Source organism: Cryptotermes secundus, unplaced genomic scaffold, assembly GCF_002891405.2.
Source record: "Cryptotermes secundus unplaced genomic scaffold, Csec_1.0 scaffold859, whole genome shotgun sequence".
NCBI lineage: Eukaryota > Metazoa > Arthropoda > Insecta > Blattodea > Kalotermitidae > Cryptotermes > Cryptotermes secundus.
The window spans coordinates 1,345,561-1,365,709 of record NW_019723915.1 but is presented as its reverse complement, the minus strand read 5'-3'; the positions used below and the strand labels follow the sequence as shown (position 1 = coordinate 1,365,709).

The 20,149-nt window shown below is 41.0% G+C and overlaps 1 protein-coding gene across 6 annotated transcripts in view; it reads right to left on the bottom strand.

Moving 5' to 3' along the window:
• LOC111862160 (nucleolysin TIA-1) overlaps positions 1-20,149 on the bottom strand; it is an 872,186-nt gene that overhangs the window by 351,634 nt on the left and 500,403 nt on the right. The window lies entirely within an intron of this gene.

The window sequence follows — 20,149 nt, the reverse complement described above, 5'->3', positions numbered from 1 at the left end:
TGCTACCACTGCTAACCTGCTGTTATTACCACTATAACAAACCGACCCTGATGTGATTATTTATAATAATAATAATAATAATAATAATAATAATAATAATAATAATAATAACAACAACACCTTAATGACAAATAATATAATTCTGTTAACTCTAAATAAAAGTGATTGCGACATTTCCATGATGAATAATATGATAATACACCTGACTAAATAATAATAATAATAATAATTAATTTGCGTGATGAACTCAACAGCTAGGGGCCAATTACATTGTCAGAACGAATAAAAACAAACAGCACAAACAAAAATGCGGCCAAAACAAACAATCAAAAGCTAAATCAATTAATGTTAACTCTATTTGAACATAATTTTTTAACAATAAAAGTAACGATGATATTTCAATCATTCTTGGAGTGTTTGCCAACGACTTGCTCGATTGCAGACAAGCGTTAAAATACATCAAATATAGAAGAATTAAAACAAAGCGAATAAGATATAGCAGATTAACCATAATTATGGAGGAGAAATGCACTCCCTTAGAGAAACGGCACTCCTATTAAAACACAAAGAAACTGACATATGTTGTTATCATAGCTGACACATCTGGCTGAAGAAATTGCTGGCAGTAAAAAGGAAAAGAGCCGGTCACGGTAGCCGAGCGGTCTAAGGCATGCACTGCTCGGAAGCCGGGATCATGGTTTCGAATCCCACTCAGGGCATGGGTGTTTGCGTGCGTTTTTCTGTGTCTGTGTGCAGGTAGAGGCCTTGCGACAAGCTGATCACCCCGCCCAAGGAGTCCTACCGAATGTGTAAGATCTAGAAAAACCGAAGTGAACGGAGAAGTTTAGGGAGGCAGGCCTAGGCCCAAATGAGGGCTGTAGGGCCAATGAAAAAAAAGAAGGAAAATTTCCTTTCAAATTAATGGGTACACGAAGACTGAATGTATCCGTGATAGAGTGGCATTCTATTCCCCCTTTAAAAACATTAAAAAGAAATAAGCCATCAATATGCCTTCGATGATGATGATGATAACAGCATTCTCCAAGGAAATTTCAATTTTGGTGATTATTTTCCATCACTATGATAGCGCTGAATGGAAGGTTGACTGATGAATAAACTACTGTGCAGGACGTGGTACAGGAAAAAGGCCCGCAGGGGCTGAGGAACATAAAAGAAACCCAGTAAGGATAGCCAGTATCTCTGTCGAGATTCGAACTGAGCACCTTCCAAATACAAGTCAAGACCATCACTGCCAGATCGACCTGATAGAAGAAGAATATTTCATTTAAAATATTGAAACATTTATATTTGGAAAAAATCTAAGTAATTATTACAATAACTTTCCATTTTTATCAAAGGAATTGAATCAAATTCACACAAAAAACGTGTCATGTATTCAGTGAGGAATATTTATTGAACTTTTGTTATGCTCCTGATTCAGAAGTTACAAAAAATCGATGATCGCGCGAGACAAGACAATTCACAGCTAATGCGACACCAAAGCCTGTCACTATTTCAATTTCCGACCGTCAGAGGAAGTGCTTTTAAAATTAATATTATTGTATTAGCTGACACTGTAATCCACAAATGCATTTAACGTTCTATATCCATTGTTCTGGTCGCGAGGCAGGGAGCAGCACAAGAAAACCAGCGCCTGGTACTAGAGGGACCACTTGTTCAGAGCTGTGACCTGATGCACAGATTTCATTCATCTTAACGCAGCATTTCTCCACCATTAACTAATTCCATGGTCAAATTTCCTCCTTGAAAAGTTAAACCACTCAGACCATGAAGAAAACGCCTTATTTTAAGAAACCAGAATATTTATTACCATTTAACAAAAGAGTGTAATTTGGCTATACAGGTACAATGAGAGAATTTAATCAAGGTTCAGGTTTCACATGCGGGAGAGATAAAATAGTTTTGACTGAACAGCACGAAGAATTAATTGCACCATAAACATAATTGTCGCGTTACTGTTGTGTAACTCTGGACGAAAAAATTATGCCATTGCAGGCATATTATTTCATTTTAATACATACCGTTTCAAAGTACATGTTATACAGTACGAGTATTAGTGCAGTGGAACACTGGGGAATCAAGACTGTGCATTCTTCCTCAGGCATTGGGCAAGATACGACTGCTCAATCGGGCACGTAGTAATCTCTGAGCTCTTCCAAAACAGAGATAACACGATTAGACAACACGAAGACTACCTGTAATATCTCCTCAAAATTTCTGATGTATGTATTTCGCTAGTATTACGTACCATTGCCATTTTATATAATCTTATAAGTGAATAATTATCAAATCTACTACGCTCTGATTCGGTGTCCCACAATTATCGTATATCGTAACAAACTAATTTTTCCTTTAATGAGATATTTCCAGTTACCCATAATCCATTTTGTTGCTTCTTGTGCATTGTTCGTGCCAGAAATATTTTTTCGTTATGGAACTTATTTTCAAATTTGTTTAGCTCTGAATAAGTGTAAGGACATCACAAACTTGATGACTGTTTGGGTGACAACAGTAAAAACTGGGAACTAGCAATATTGATGGAGGCTCTCAGACCATGGGTTGTGTCAGGTCCAGTTAATGGTCGTGTAGCCCAGAATGCCGTTGAAGAATTGAATCCTCTGAAACATTAGTGGTGAGGTCGTAGTGAGGATATGGCATATCAGCAGTTGGAACATCTGATATCAGCTTCATCGGGCAAAAAAAGCTTAAAGCAAAGAAACATTAGCTCCAATTGCCAACTTATATTTCTATTCATTGTACTGAGTCATCAAAGATATTTTTTTCTGTATTTTTTGGACCAAGACTATCCCAAAATAAAGTCGGCAACCGGTTAAAATACAACGCGGAAAGTAATTTGTTGTAGTATGAATACTTTCCTCAAAATCCATATATATACATAGCCGGTCACGGTAGCCGAGCGGTCTAAGGCATGCACTGTCTTCGCTCGCTCGGAAGCCGGGATCGTGGGTTCGAATGCCACTCAGGGCATCGATGTTTGTGTGCATTTTTCTGTGTTTGTCTACAGGTAGAGGCCTTGCGACGAGCTGATCACTCGCCCAAGGAGTCCTACCGTATGTGTAAGATCTAGCAAACCAAAGTGAAACGGACAATTTCATGGAGGTAGTCCTAGGCCCAAATTGGGGCTGTAGCGCCACAGAAAAAAAATATATATATATATCTGGAATGTAACTAACGAAATCTTGACAAATTTATTCGAGTGTGGGCCACACTTCAGCGTATGCTCCGGTAAATTTGAAAAGCACATACACTCAGTTCCAAACTGTGCTGCGACTTTTCAGTCGAAGTTAATATAAGTCCCCATTCTGCGTGTATCCAAAAATTTGTCGACGTCTAGTGTAGTCTTTCTGCAAGTTGCTCTTCGGATTACCCGCATTACACATGTCAGAAAAGCTGCCGTGACAACACCGCGACTCTTTCGTGTGTATGAAATATATAAGCCACCAAGAGCGTGCACGCGTGTATGAATGCACGTGAAATATTATTTTGTTATTCAGTTACGTAATACTTCAGGTACTCGTTTATTTGTATATATGGTCAATGCTTCAAATAAATTATTAAATTCAAAATCACATCAGAAACATACCCAGTAATGATACACTACTTATGTTACCACAGAAAGCCAAGGCCTCCCTCTTCAATATTCCTGACAACCGAAACTTAATTTAAAGTATCTGTTCCAGACACTGTGTGTATGTATGTATGTGTGTGAATCATGTGCATATAAAAGCGTACTAAATTACCGTATTTATGCATGTATAGGCCGCGTGCGTGTATAGGCCGCAGCACAATTTTCAGACAGAAATTATAGAAAAAATAATTTTCTTGGAATATTATTTCAGGAGTAGAACACCCTGTATTACTAGTTATGAATATATATTTTTTTTAAATGAAGTGTGATTTCGAATATAAGCCGCACCCTAGTTTTCTTCTTGAATTTTTGGCAAAAAATGTGCGGCCTATACATGCGTAAATACGGTATTATCTATGCACATGGAACCATAATGATGGTGGTGATGGATGGTGATGACTACGTTGATGGACGATGAGTCAAGCATACAAAATGTAAGGATTTTCTAAAGTCTTGTAACGATGGGTGATTCTCATTGATTGCATCCTGGTGTGTTTATTATACAAATCTGGAATCTGTCGCAACACAACAACGAGACGGTCGAGGTCCATATTATCTTAGCCTTAGCCTGGCCTTAGCTAAGGTAATATTGACCTCGACCGTCTCGTTGTTGTGTTGTGACGGATTCTAATAAATATTTTTTTGGATGGTCGATTCACTACAGTTCAGTTAAGAATATGTACTCTATTGCCTAGTGTCCTAGAGTATCCTACGTATATTTCATATATACAATAAAAACTACCGACAGTTGGCTCTATTCCCATCAACATGCGAGTTTGCCACACAATAATTTAGCAATTTAATAATATATTGTAATATACATTTTATTGATTTTATTATCGAAATTAGTAGAAGCAGTCGAGATCGAAGCCGGGATCCTTTGAACCACAGTCGGGTATGCTAACCATCAGATCAACGCGACAGAATGACCGACTCCCAGCTTGGCATATATGACCTTAGAAGGATATTCCCGACACAATGGAGAACGTTCAGGGGAACAGCCATGAGCCACAAAACTAAATTCACAGTGTGTAGACTTCATCGGACTTACTTACTTATGGAGATGAGCCCTTCTTGAGGAGAAGCCAACTCTGAAGCAATTCAAGAATTTCCCAACATTTTATAGAATTCGAAGGTTCATTACCGTGTTAACAAGAGCCCTCCACTGGTCCCTATCCTCAGCCAGATCAATCCAATCCATATCATCCTATTCTGTCTCTCTATGATCCATTTTAATATTGTCCACCCACCTACGCCTTGGTCTCCCCAGTGGTCTCCTTCCTTCTGGCTTTCCCACCAATATCCTACGAGTATTCCTCGTATCCCCCATTCGTGCTACATGCCCTGCCACCTTATCCTCCTTGAATTGATCACTCTTATTATACTTGGAGAAGAGCACAAGTTATGAAGCTCCTCATTATGCAGTTTTCTCCAACCTTCCGTCACTTCATCCCCCTTCGGTAGACTTCACCGGACATCAAGCAAAAGTGGAATAAGGAACAAATCTGTCTCAGCCCTGTGATATAAAACCTCGCGGCCTCGTTCTCCTGCCTGCAAATTTTATACAACCCTGTCATTTGGTTTCATTGTTCCCTGCATACTGTAAATTCCTTTTGTGTTGCGGCAGACTGTGAGAATGAAAAGAAACGACACGATGAATGAAGTAAACGATGACTAACGAAATACGGAAAGAGAGAAAAAAAAGGCACCTGTCAATGTTTTCTTCTGAGAGAAGCGAATAAAGAATGTCTTTCATCTCTGTTATTATGTGCCACAAGTTCATTTGCTCCCACGCCAAATCGATTATACAGGCGAAATATTCGTCAATAACATTCAAAATTTCAGACCAATCCTGCGGGTAACATACATTTTTTCCTTTTATAAAATTATTATTTAAAGATTTGATTGAATTGTGGCTTATTTAATGTTGCTTTCTCAACTCCCTACGTTGTTATTGTTGTTACTGGAGGGGGTGGATTTCCCTATGCACCGCGACCAGTTTGATCTATTGTGCGTCCCCCTATGATCTTCTACCAGCCTCTATACACTACCGGTACTGGTGCTTACCATCAGTCCCTACTCAGCCAGCGAGGTCGGCCTCTACTGGCTCAGAGGTATCTCGATTCTCCCCCATCTACCAGAGGCGTTAGAGACTACTGTTGGGCGGGAAATGTCCTTAATTTAACTCAGTGGCCTCCTTTGGGGACATGAGGTTCTTTTACGTGCCGTAAAGCTACGACACGGGACCCACGGCTTAAAGTCCCTCCCGGAGGACTTGTTCCCTGAATTTTTCCGCCCTTAAAAATTCCACGACCTCCGCCGGGTTTGAACCCGCGTACCTTGAGTCATGAGGTAGGAACGTTACCCCTAGACTACGGAGGCCGCTTCTGAACTGGAAAGGATGTGAAAGTGGCCCATTTTAAGAATCTGTCCTGAAATTTTCTTGGTGAGATCGAGAAAAATTATGAAAATAATCTAGGACCTCAGTCTGAGCACGTGAGTGTATCTCAGCATGCTTAACCCCAACGCTGATGTTGGTGAGGTGACAACATCCTGCTCTGACCGTATTAGCCCAGAGAAAAGTTCTTCCGGGTGCCAACAGGGTAGATAACTCGGCGGCTGAGAGGGCCGGCCTGAACATGACGGCGAAGAGAAATGTTCTTGGATTTGAGATCTTCACAGCGGCGACTGAAGGGTACTATCTTCTGGAACGTGACGCCGTGTCCGACAGAATTTCATTGAAGTTTCGGAGGAGAGTACTTCCTCCATCTTCCATGTCGAAGAGTAAGCCAACCAACCAAACTCAAGCAGCAAGTTAAGTATACTTCGTTGAACTTCTGCCGGACTACACCGTGAACGCTGTGAAAAGCTCAAATCCAATCCCAGGTTTCTGCTTCCTTCTTCATCGCATAGCTAAATACTGGACCTTAAATACAACGCTCCACCGAAACGTCAGAGAACTTCTGCCGGACTACAGTGTCACACTGCAGTAGCCAATACGATTCTTCCTACCCGTAAACGAATCTGTGTCCTTTAGCCCTGCGCCGCTTACGAAAAACTTGCCACTTTAATATTGTCACGTCTTTATAGCTCCGTCCCTAATAACAACGGGTTTTGGATTGGATGACTGTATTCATTAACATCTTCCTACACAATCACTAGTAATCACAATTTTGGGCTGAACCCTTCTTCCTTAACTGCCGAGGATTCACCCTATTCTCGTTATCCTTTAATTCTGTTCTGTACTACTTACATATTCTCGATGGACCCACAGAAAACACATCCGTTACCTAGCAGTGGATGTATACGAACCACAATGAAAGCAGCTCCTGCGACTCTGGTTCTATTGTTGCATTTATATCGCCGATACATAGGAACGGAAGTTATCGGATTATTGTCCACGCATTCGTTGCCGCGGGAACGTGTTTACCGAGTCGCTGCCTAGAAATGTGTCTACATGTCACAATGTAATTGCAACTTCGAACTTTGTCCACGCACAGAAATGGGGGAGGGGGGACAAATGAACACCAAGCCCATTCAATTACGTTGCCAATATGCATGCACTATTGCTAATCTGTTCGCAGTTCTGCCGTCGTCCAGCCTATACATTCATCGTGCTAAAAAGAATATTGCAGATAAAAACTGTAGGTCCCCATTCAGGTCTATGTTTTATATCGTGTATCGTGAGCTGCTTCTTCAGCTTTTATCTGGTGAGATTTCAGATTCTCACAACAACCACTATGAAGATTACTGATTTCTGGCACGTTTCACAATGTTGTATGGTACATCGGTAGATAACAGCCTACCAGAGCATACGATATCACATCCCAGAGGAAGGTAATCTTCAAATTATATTTTAACTTTTCGTAAATCAGGGAAAACATTTGGCCTATATGCACCAAAATTTAATTTGTCTGACTACTTTCAATGCAGACACTGGGTATGAACCTTAATCGAAACCGATTCACTGGTTTCATGCACTTTGTGTAGGAAGAATTAATGACAAAAACTGAACATTCTACACGTATAGGCAAATCCGTCTTCACAGATGAAATAAATACTTAATTCGTTCTGTTTTTGTACAGAAATTCCTGATACTCTATGTTAAATTAAACGGGAGCATAATTTTGAATTATAATCTTTTTGTACCACATCTTAAATTACGCCGTTGTTTAGCTGAGGGTCGTGTGCTACATGTTTCGGCGAAATATTACTCCATTTTCGTGCCTTAGAATTACTTCAAGCCAGTGTAAGTAAGTAAGTAAGTTCATGGCTTTGGTGCACATTTAACAGCGGTTTAATTATGAGTGGTAAGAAATTTGAGGTTAGTATGAAAGCAGACTACCGGTCAGTGTTCTAAAGTTTTCGTTATTCATGAAAGTTAGTAGCTTTCTGTGCAGGCCGCTTAAACAATAACTCCGATGTCCATGAGGCTTTGTGTGGGCGAACATTTGCTGCAGCTCCACTGCGTGCGGCTATCGAGTGACAACTCATTAGCGGGTATTGTTAGGGGAAACTGTGACACCACGCGCAGTGGCCTGGGACATGCAGGACGGGAGCAAGAGAAGGAAATAGGAAAGTAGAGTGGTAATGGCTGAAAGAAGGGCGGATGGGGGGAAGGTAGAAAGGAACATCTAAAGAGAGGAAGAAAAATAGGAATATTTTATGTATGCACCGATGTCTTGTAAGATGAGCAGGGTTTGACAACAGTGGGAACATCCTACTTGGCTTGCAAATGAAGTACGTATAGGGCACGAACTCCAAAACAAAACTGGCACCATTACTGGTTCCAACACTTCATATGAATAGTATGTTACATTGCATTTTCGTATATAGTGAACACATAATCTCCAAAGAAATTGTCATATGTAGTAGAATTTTCTCGTAGTTTTGTATGTGTGTGAAACATGGTCTCTGAAGTTAGTGGAACAACTCAGACTGAGGGTGCTTAAGAACAGAATGCTGAGGAGAATATCTGGACTCAAGAGGGATGAAATAATAAAGGATGATAAGATGGGCAGGACATGTTGCACTCATGCAAGAGAAGAGAAGGAGGATATGCATACAAACTATTGGTGTGAAAATCAGGATTGAGACCACTAGAAAGACATAGATATTCGAGGAAGGATAATATTAAAAAGGATCTAAGAAATATTATCCGGTCGTAAGGACTGGATTCGTTCTGCTCAGGATATGAACCATCTGCGGTCTTTCGTAAACAGGGCAATGACATTCGAGTTCCATAAAACGGTGAGAAATACCGAGTAGCTGAGCAACTGGCGGCTTCTGAAGGAGGACTTGGCTCCATGCACTTAGTTATGTATTATCTATTGTCAAGAAAGACGAAATACGAGGATGGTGCAATTGTTCTGGTAAAAACAAATTAACAGAGACTACATTCTATGACAAATATTCACAGAATGAAGTCCCCCTCCCAAAAAAAATTATCGCTCGACCCATCGTTCATACTTCTTCAATACACCCATGCTCTCATTTGTCTCAGGATACATTTTATAGAGTGATTATTTTCATGACAAAAGAAACTTCTAATTATCGTTAGGGCTGCAGAATGTTTTAAATATTGAGAGACGACAAAAAACGTTGTTTTCAATATATCCGAACATGCACTTCGGAACGAGACAACTCGTGAGCAGGATACAGAGCATAATATCACCATCAAACGCTCAGTGGGGTTTCAGCCCGTGATCATTCTCTTTAAATATGATCGTATGGGTTCCAGTCTCAACCCTTATGGCCCTATTTCAGGTCTATCATAAAGTTAATGAATTAACAATTATTTTAAATCCATACGTCATTTACGTCCACGTTTAGTTTATCAGATATTCATATAGAGTCAAGTGTAGGGGTTGTTGCGTGACTAATAAGACGGATTTTGGTTTTGATGAATGGATTTATTGACACTTTATTCACACAACTCGGGTCTATAGGCAATTACAGCGCTATCGCTGATCTACACACTTTTTATAGTTGGCCGTTACACACGCACTAAAGTTCTCAGTTTTCACTAGCCGTATCCTGGCAACGGATTTCACAACATTCTCACTATCATTTCAAATGACACATGAAGTCTTCTTTTCACAGCCTAATTCATTTCTTGCCATTATTCTGTAACTGCCAGCTCAATGCAGTTCCTCTGCTCTCAGACTCATTTCCCGGCAGGCTGACGTCTCGAAAGTCCACACAATTATATGCTACTGCTGGCAGCTTCGGAACTTTTCTTTATAACCACTTCGCACAGACCACGCAAAAAACAGAGCTTCTCTACTGTTAGGAAGGTGTGTTTACAGAGCCATAGCATAGCAACGGAAATTACTTTATTGTTGTTTGCTTATTCGTTTCCGCAGGAATATTTACTGAGTTGTTACCTTGCAATGAACGTCTATTCTGACTTCACTATCCGGCTTCCGGGCTTCATGTCACAATATTTTTATCTATATATTCCAAACAAGATGGATGATGGTAAAAACTTTAGGTTTCTATTAGGGACGTTCTCGTCTCGATTCTCACTAAGTATATCGGCTATCCATACTGAGTCAGGACTTTGTTAGGAAAAGGCCGCTTCCTTACTAACCCTTTCCAATTCGTCATTCACCAGTCATCCTACCATCCTACGCTATATAGTCCAGAAGCGTCGTTAAACAAACCTCCGTCTCAATTCATGTAGTTACAAATAGAGGGAGCCGTGTGACGCAAGATGACAATACAGTACAACGGCGATTATCCGAATTGCCAATTAACCGAATCACCGAAAATAAGGAACGCGTCTGCTAAGCAAACATCATTACTGGACTTTCTCAAATGAAGTTTTCGAAATGTTAATTTTATAATTAAATTAATTAATTTTTTCTGTTTCGCCTGTTTTAAAATTTTTCATGTTAATTAAAATAGTAAAGTATATTATAATAATGTTTTTTTTTTCGTGGATAAGAATTTGATCCAGTACTCTGAATATTCGATTATCTGAACTACCTTCGTGACTAATCTGTTAGGATAATCGCGTTCAACTGCACTTTAATTGGAAAATGGATACGTCCCGATATTCTGATTCCAGAAGAAGTTAAGGGCATTACAAGATTAGAAATTCAGCAAACTCTCTTCCAATGTCGATCTATACCGGACATCATTGTACAAGCAGAGAATTTGTGACTGAGAACATGCCGCAATTTCCAGGACGCCAGCCTCAGTGTGTCTACAAAGCCAAGCCAGGGCCCTAGGATGGAGCGGGCTTTGTGTAAGGTGATGAGTAGAGGCAATACTTCTCTTACATTCTGCTGCCCAGACGGGTTTGAACCCCTCCGCGGATTAACCGGACAAATGTTGACGCAGTAAACCGTGTTTGAGGGAGAGCAATCCATGAAAGGGATGGATGTGAGGTCTGGGGTTTGTATAAGAGCAGGCTAGTGTTACTGTTGGATTAGAGCCTTCTGGTATGGAGCACAACGCCGCCATGCATCTTGCAACTCTCTCTGTACCCAAAGTCTCATTTTTTATATGTTCGCATCCCACCTGCTCCACGTCGTTCTGAATGCATATTAACACTTTACTTTAGAGCTCTTGATTAGAATGGGTGTGCATAAAATGATCTTCATTTATTCTGTGTCAGGAGTTTAAGTGCATCAGATATGAACTACTCACGCGTCACATTGGAACGCAGGATAAATTCACGCTGCCACCACTACTGTCTGATTTCCTGGTCGTGGTCGCTGACTTGCGCATGAGCGGAAATGTGTCAGTGTAAAGGGAGCTGCTACGTCAGAACAAGGAGCTGATAAGTAAAACATACGGGGACTGAAGAACGTGACTCTCCCATGGACCGTGAACCACGTCACCTTTACTATCCTCTATTCTCTGTCAATCGATTGATTTCAGTTCATCACGAATTCACTATCCAACACCGAATACTTAAAAAAGTGACTGCGTAACACGCGGTAGCGCAGCTGGTTGAGGCACTATGCTAAAAGCCGGAAGGTCGCGGGTTCAAGTCCCGATGAGGTCATTGGATGTTTTCAATTGACCTAATCCTTCCAACCGCACTATGGCCCTGGGATCAACTCAGGCTCTAACAGAAATGAGTACCAGGAATTAATTAAATAATGTTCTTGGGGAGTAAAGCGCGGCCGGCGCGTAATGCTGACAATCTTGCCAACTTTGAACCGATTGTCTAGATAATGTGGGACCCTCAACGTCTCACAACCCTACGGGCCTTCACGGCTTGTTACAGGGATAGCTTTACTTTACTTTTTACTGTGTAACATATACGATATACATACATTGACAGTCGAGCCGGGGTAGTTACCAAACTTTGCAAAGATACTTCTGAACTTTCATTAACGAAGTAATATGTTCGCTATGAACTGGACCGCCCAACTCTCTGAAATAATTTTCGAGTACTTTTCATCATTTTAAATTTCAAAAGCATCTTTCATAATTTCCTTCGCAAATCCTGCGAGTATCATTTGAGTCGTGGCAGGTAGTTAGAAACCACTCACTCACTCAATTACTTACTCATGGAGCTGAACTCTTCTTTAGGAGCTGCAACTTCTGTAGCTACTTAAGAATTTCCCTATGGAACCCGAAGGTTCATTACCGTGTTCACAAGAGCTCTCCACTTATCCCTATCCTGAGCCAGATCAATCCAATTCATACTATTTCATCGTCTCTCTTCCAGATCCTTTTTAATATTGTCCACCCACCTACGCCTTGGTCTTCCCAGATACCATTACACGTTTTAATATGTTCAGGCTCAAGAGAAGTAAATAAGTTTCTTACGAAAAGATAGTTTTCTCATAAGCAAATATATATATAAAACATTAAAATACATTAAAAGTATATTAATTTAATTCCTTTCTCTGTCCTCTTTCAGCGTGTGGTGTATTTTCAGGCACAAAGTAAACTGTTGATGACGCTACTTTCGTATTTATGCAGTATAGATCTGTAAGCATGCAGCTGGGTGACGAGAAATCATCATTGCCGTCACCAAAACAGTGTTCCATTCAAAGTATGAAAGTATAAGAGTAATACTGACAGGTGTTTGTAAACACGTCACTTCATCGAGCGAAAATGTGAAGATTAGATAATGCATCAGTTATCGACGCAAAAACATTTCGCTCTCTCGCCATATTTCTACTTAAACTTTCCAAGAGAAGTAGCATAAATGTGGGTTGATATGTCTTCTCAATTATCTATTACAATATTTTTTCATCTGTAATCTGTCAAGACAGGTCCACAGTCTCTTCCAAAACAGTTCCTCCACTTGATGCGATCTAGAGCTCTCTCCTTCAAATGAAAGTATCCTCTTCTGTCCCCAAGGTCATCCAGCATCTTCTTACGTCTTCTTCCTCGTCTTCTTGTCACTTCTATCCGCCCCTCTATCTTTCCTTCAATAACTTCTTTTAGAAGGCAGTTTCTGCATAAGATATGACCAATCCAATTAGCCTTCCGTCTTCTTATTTCGTGTAGGATATTCCTCTGCTCACTGACTCTAATTAACACTTCTTCATTTCTCATATAATCGGTCCAACTGATCTTCTCCATCCTTCTCCAACGCCACATTTTGAAACTTTCCAGATGTTTCTGATCTACTGCCCTAAGTGTCCAAGTTTCAGCCCCATACAAAGCAATGCTCCAAATGTAGCATTTCACTAGTTTCTTCCTCAAATTTAAGTCCAATTTGCTGGTAAAAATATTCTTCTTCTTGCTAAATGCAGCTTTTGCCATGGCAATCCTGGATTTAATTTCATTAATACACCTTCCATCATCTGTTATATTACAATATAACATTTCAAAATCCTTCTTAGAGCAAAAGTGAAAAGTCATACGTGTGCACGGCGGCGTTATTGTTCTGTTTGCAGCATGGAAGTACAAACTACAAACAGGAGCCAGTCTTCAGTGGCATGACAACGCACTAAATTTTACAAACATCTCTCAACTGATGTTCTTGTTTCGCTTTAATTTTTTTAAAGTTCTGCACAGATGACTAAGAATGACAAACAGAAATATGAGCACGAAGCAGCCGTGACATCACCTACTGTATTTTTTTTCTGTGGCGCTACAGCCCCAATTTGGGCCTAGGCCTACCTCCATGAAACTCTCCGTTCACTTCAGTTTTTCTCGATCTTACACATTCGGTAGGACTCCTTGGGCGGGTGATCAGCTCGTCGCAAGGCCTCTACATGTACACAAACGCAGAAAACGCACACACACAAACTAAACATCCATGCCCTGAGTGGGATTCGAACCCACGATCCCGGCTTCCGAGCGAGCGAAGACAGTGCATGCCTTAGACCGCTCGGCTACCGTGACCGGCCCACTTACTGTATTACTGCACAATATTCCTCGAATGACTGAGCAAAAACACGAAAAACGGTCATGTTATCTGACTTGAATGGAAAGTGTCTGTACGATGCTGACCAGGTGACAGATACATATTCTTGCTAACAGCTTTTCTTCACAAGAAACAAGCGAGGTTAGCGTCTTCCATGCGAAGGCTTGCTACTGATTCCTACATGGCAACCATTAGGATATTAGGGTGTGGATGACGTCATAGTGGCCACTAGCAGATAGATGGATTCAGCTGTCTAATTCTCATGAGTGGTCGGGGAAGCACGCAAGCAACAAGGGCGTGCTAATTATTGTCTTGCAGCTCGTACACGCCCTCTGAGTTACCTCGCTCTAATTAAACATGCATGGAGGGAGCAACATGTTGCCGGAGGCTTATCTCAAACATTGCACCTGATGATATATTACAGAAATGAAATGGATTTCAAGATGTGTATTAAGAGCTAAGACAACAAGTCTCTGGTTCAGATATGAAGATATTTGAACCAAATATGCAATTCACAGAACCGCATGTAAATGTGCCGGCATTCTGCTTGCTCAAAGGGAAGAACAAAGACTGACGACGTTCCACAACACGCTGAGTGGGTGGGGGGGGGGACGTAGGACGTAACAGAATGAAGGCGGAAATTACCCAGTAAGGAGCTTCTTCATGTATAATCCTCACTAAATACCATAACTCCATGAGACTTAGTCCTTCTTGAGAAGCTGCCAGTCACGCAGCTACTCAAGAATTTCCCAATATTTTATGGAATCCAAAAGTTCATTATCGTGTTCAGAAGAGCCCTCAACTTGTTCCTATCCTCAGCAAGATCAATCCAGTCCACAACAACCCGTCTCACCTCTCTAAGATCCATTTTAATATTATCCTCCCACCTATATCAAGGTCTTCCCAGTGGTCTCTTTCCTTCTGGCTTTCCCACCAATATCCTATACACATTTCTCTTCTACCACATTCGTGCTACATGCTCTACCAATCTCACCCTTATTCACTTGGTCATTCTAAATATACTTGGGGAAGAGTACAAGTTATGCAGTTGTCTGCAACCTCCAGTCATTTCATTCCTCTTCGGTCCAAATATTCTCTTCAGCACCCTGTTCTCAAACTCCCACAGTCCATGTTCCTCCCTTAATGTCAGAGACCAAGTTCCACACCCATACAAAACCACCTAATAAATATTATAAATTTAATTAAATCATGGAAGATGTGAAGGGCGAGGCATGTAACATGCAAGGGGGAGATATGAAATGGCAACTCATCATCACTTCATCGCTTGAGAGACCTGGATGCGTGTGTGGGAAAATAATATTAAAATGCATCTTAAGGGAGGACATAATCGTGAGAACTGGACTGACTAAAGGCAACATAAGGGCCGTGACAGACTCATGAAAAGAAGGTAATGAACTTTCGGATTTTATTAAAGCCGGTGAAATTTGCTTACAAATTGAATAGCTGTCAGCCTTTCCATAACGATTCTCTAGTATAGATTCAATGGTTGTGTTTGGAAAAATCCATTGCTACGGTTTCTAATCTGCGTTGGTATAGCTCCCCCGTGTTTTTCTGAGCTTCTGGTCCAGGACCCAATTCCTTGAAAATTCCGAAAGATTTTTCTGGAGCCACATCACAACCCACAAGTGACTGAAACCCACGTTGCACAAAAGTACGGGTCTCTGTTTTTATATTAGCAATTTATGTTCATTTCTGTCACAACAATGTACCGTTGAGGAGCAGGAGGAGGAGGAAGAGGAGATATATGAAAATATCAAAAGGAAATAGAACAAATATTTTAATAAAAATGCAGAGGGGAGGGTGAAAAAACAGAGAAACCAGTAGAGCAAAGAAGAAAACATTTTTAGCAAAAAACCTAGACTGCCTAAAACCGCTATCTCCTTACTACTTGAGTCTCAGAGTAACATATTTAGACTGGTAAACAACACCCACGCGAATAAGCCGGGAAAATATTGAATTCGTCAACTTTTGCACAATACGTTTAAATTCAATCATATCTGATACGCCACGCCCTGCCTGTCTCCTCACATATCTCGCATCACGAAATTAGTTAACGAGATATTACATAATTATATGCATAACAACATATTACATAATAAATATTACTGAAAAGATTATACGCTGAAATAATTTTATTTCTGTCGGTCCGGGATATATATGACTCATAACCTCATATAACTTAGCATATCTTTGCAGTTTTATACGTAACTAAGGGTTGATGAAGCATGTCAAACAACAACAACAACAACAACAACAACAACGCATGAAGGTTTAATCTAAAAGAACATTAAGGAATTTGAAGGAATCCTAACCGGAAAGAGAGCCATCCCCGGTTTCTATGTATCCATCAAGAGTCTAATTTACTTTGAATCTGCTGCTTATTTTGGTATATTAGAGTGATTACGAACATGGAAACCTGACTACGGTTTTGTATATCTAAACTACATAAAAGGTCATAACAAGGAATAAAGAGAATGCAGGCCTGGAGACGAAACGTCGAAAGAATGATAGAATTCCATTATAGGCGACAAAGTTGGTAGTAAGAGAAAACTGTCCAATTAAAACGTTACACACGGACAGACTAGTCTAATAGCCGTTGAAAATTCAACGAGTAAATTTGACTCTACACACTTATGGCTATGATTTCTATAGAAAACCATTCATTAATTAATTACCACACTTCAAGCCTACAACTGAAATCACGATTTTATCGAATTAGCACGCTCTGTAACTTCTTCGGCAAAGATCGCAACTGTAATACCGACTGAAGCATATGTACCGTTTAGTGTTGCTACCTCTTGGTAAAAAAGAATGCTATCCCTGTAACAAGCCGTAAAGGCTCATAGGGGTGTGAGACATCGAGGCTTCCACATTTTGTCAAGACAATCGGCTCACAGATGGCGGTAAGTTTGTCAGCCGGCCACCCCTTACCCCCGGGAAGATTCCTGGTATAGATTTCTGTTAGAGGCTTAATCGAACACAGGGCTATAGTGCGGCTGGAAGGGTTAAGGTAAAAGGTAAATTTGTCCCTATGCTCAACGAATTAAGCACTACGCCACGAAGGCGTATGAGGGAGAGGATGTATAGCTCCACATTTTCTTGACCTCGGCACTAGCTGGAGGTGAGTGGTCAGATTTAAGCCCCTGCCGCTTTACAACCGCGGAAAGAGGCCCCGTTACCCTTTGGATAGGAGGCTGGGTGAACCGCAGAGCCGGTCTGGGCGATTTGGAGAGGAGAACATACTTGACTCTACAGGGACTCGAACTCCGACCCTTCAGTCGTCCAGCCTGTAGCCAGTCGCTATACCGACTACGCTACCCCGGCTCTTAAAAGGCTACAGCTATCCCTTGTAATAGGCCGTGAAGGCTCATAGGGTTGTGAGACGTGGAGTTTCCCACATTTTCTAGACAGTCGGCTCACAGATGGCGGTAAGGTTGTGATCCTTATGCGTCGGCCGCCCTTTACCCCGCAGAAAGATTCCCAGTACTCTTTTCTGTTAGAGGCTGAGTCGACCCCAGTGCCATAGTGCTGCTGGAAGGATTAGGTAAATTGAAAATATCCACCTCATCGGGGCTCGAACCCGCGACCTTCCGGCTTGTAGGATAGTGCATCAACCGACTATGCTACCTCTTGGTTCAGTTCTTAACTCCTTCCAATGATTCATATTTCTACACAAAACACACATTAAATGATAAACCTCGTTCGCATACATAATGTAGTTAAAAGAGTAAACGAAACTCATCACATATCAACAGCTGGAGACTTTAGCGACAGAAATGAGGGCATAACTACTGGCACTGTTAAGATCGTCACACAAATTGCACATTATACAAAGCAACAAATGCATTCTTAGAAATTCCATAATAAAATGTACCTGAACTGTAAGTTGGATTAACATTCTTCTTAATTATATTTCGGTAAATAATAAACCAAACAGTCTGTCTTGAATTTGAAAAAGGGGGCGAGATACATTCTGAACAATACGATATAATTTATGAACCAAACTTCTGAACAAGATTACACGCTCTTTGGAAGCAAAAGGAATGATCTGGTATTGAAAAAGATCTGCTTGAAAGAGAATTCCTAAGAAATTTATAATAAGGAGGACCAGGTACATACTTTGAAGGCAGAATGGAAGATATTAAAGAGCATTTTAATAAAAACAGCCCGAGAGGTAAAACGGAAATATAAAGAAAATAAAGGTTATTAAATATGAAATATTGAACGTAAGGAAGATGTGTATTCACGTAGAATCACTTATCTCAGACTTTCAGTAGATGTATGCATTTGTAGTTTATTTAATAACGCTGAAAGGAACTCTGACCATGTAGGCCTATGGGCGCTATAGCGTCCGATGACTGGATAGTAAATAATGAATTTCAATAACAGTAGAAGGAAACCGTCGTGACTTAATTGAAGGAAATACAACAGCATCTGTCTAGAGGGACTAAGAAAACCCACGAAATGCTTCAGACGCGTTAGTTCATGCCCTGACCGAGATTCGAACCGTGCATCTTCCTAATATAAGTGAGAAGCGTCACTGGCTTCAATCATCTTGTTGGATTAACTAACAGTACAGGAGGCCACAAATAGTTTTTTATTTCTGGTGGGGTGAGACTAAGTCCCTTGTACTGCGGCCACTTCTGGCCTATTGTACCAGCCCCAGATGATAGGTGAGGGTGATTGTGGAGCAATTAGTGGAATGAAGATTGGCAGGGAAAAACCCAAGTACTCCGAGAAAACCTGCTCCAGCGCCACTTTGTCCACCACAAATCCCACTTGACCAGACCCAGGATCAAACCCGGGCCGCCGCGGTGGGAAGCAAGCGACTAACCCCTTGAGCTATGGCGAGGCCAGGCCACAAATAACTGTCATCGATTTCAGTATTATATTTGTAAGCATTCATTATTTTTCATCAGTAATGTGTCATACGCTACCGGTGGTATAGCTCTCAGGGTCCTTGGCATACTCAAACCCCCTCACCACGATAAGGTGGAGACACCAACGAGGGGGTGGCTCCCCGGCGGGGAATCGAACCCCGGTCTCCCGCGTGAAGCATTATTACTAATAAATCAGTTCACTTCTCTTATTAGATTTTAATTTTCTATACTTTATTTGAATTTTCATCTCAAATGTTTATAAGATTCGAATGCCGTAGATAGAGATCAATAAGCGATGTGCAACTAATGAACTGGAGAGTCAGTCGTTGCTTATCTGATAATTTTACAAAAGAAAGAAAATACAATATTGACATTGATGACAAAGAGTTGATAGCAACGAGTCATTAATGTCTCACTGACATATTTCCAGCCATAAAATTAAAAAAAGTAAGCATCAGGGCTGTTCATTATCCTTCTGTATAATAAAAACATAATATGGCGGTGATATAAAAGCTCTAAAACTATGCAGTTTCGAGTTACCAAAGCGACTAAGGGGGAGGACACTCCAAAGAAACTGACAACTGCTACACAACCGCAATTTCCGAGAAACGTCACTGATTTCAAGCAGAAAACTGGTTTCCAGCTTAGCAGGCGCACACTGAGGAAACTTATGTTTGACTAGCTGCTCATATCGTCTCAAATTGGTGTGTTCAAGACATCAGTAGCCTAGACTACACAGCGGAGAATGATAAATTGGAATAAGTGTGGAAGGGACCAGTTTCGACCAAGTTAGAGGTACTATCCCGGGACCTGCCTAGAGAGACAGAAAAACGATAAACCTCAGGCTTAATGATTGCTAAACTGCTGCTGGTCCTCGCCAGCACAGTCAGTCTTGGTTCCGAGTCCCACGGGACTCATGACCGTATTATACCTACTGATGGCTCTGGGAGTCTTCAGAGCCTCCTGTCACTCCCATCACTGACTGACTGATTAACGACCAAACTACTGCTGGGCTTCGCCAGCACAGTCAATCTTGGTTCCGAGTTCCGCTGTCCCCATAATTTACTGTCTGATGGCTCTGGGAGCCTTCAGAGCCTCCTGCCATTCCCATCACTGACTGACTGACTGACGACAAAACTGCTGCTTGACTTCGCCAGCACAGTCATTTTTGGTTCCGAGTTCCGCTGTCCCCATAATTTACTGTCTGATGGCTCTGGGAGCCTTCAGAGCCTC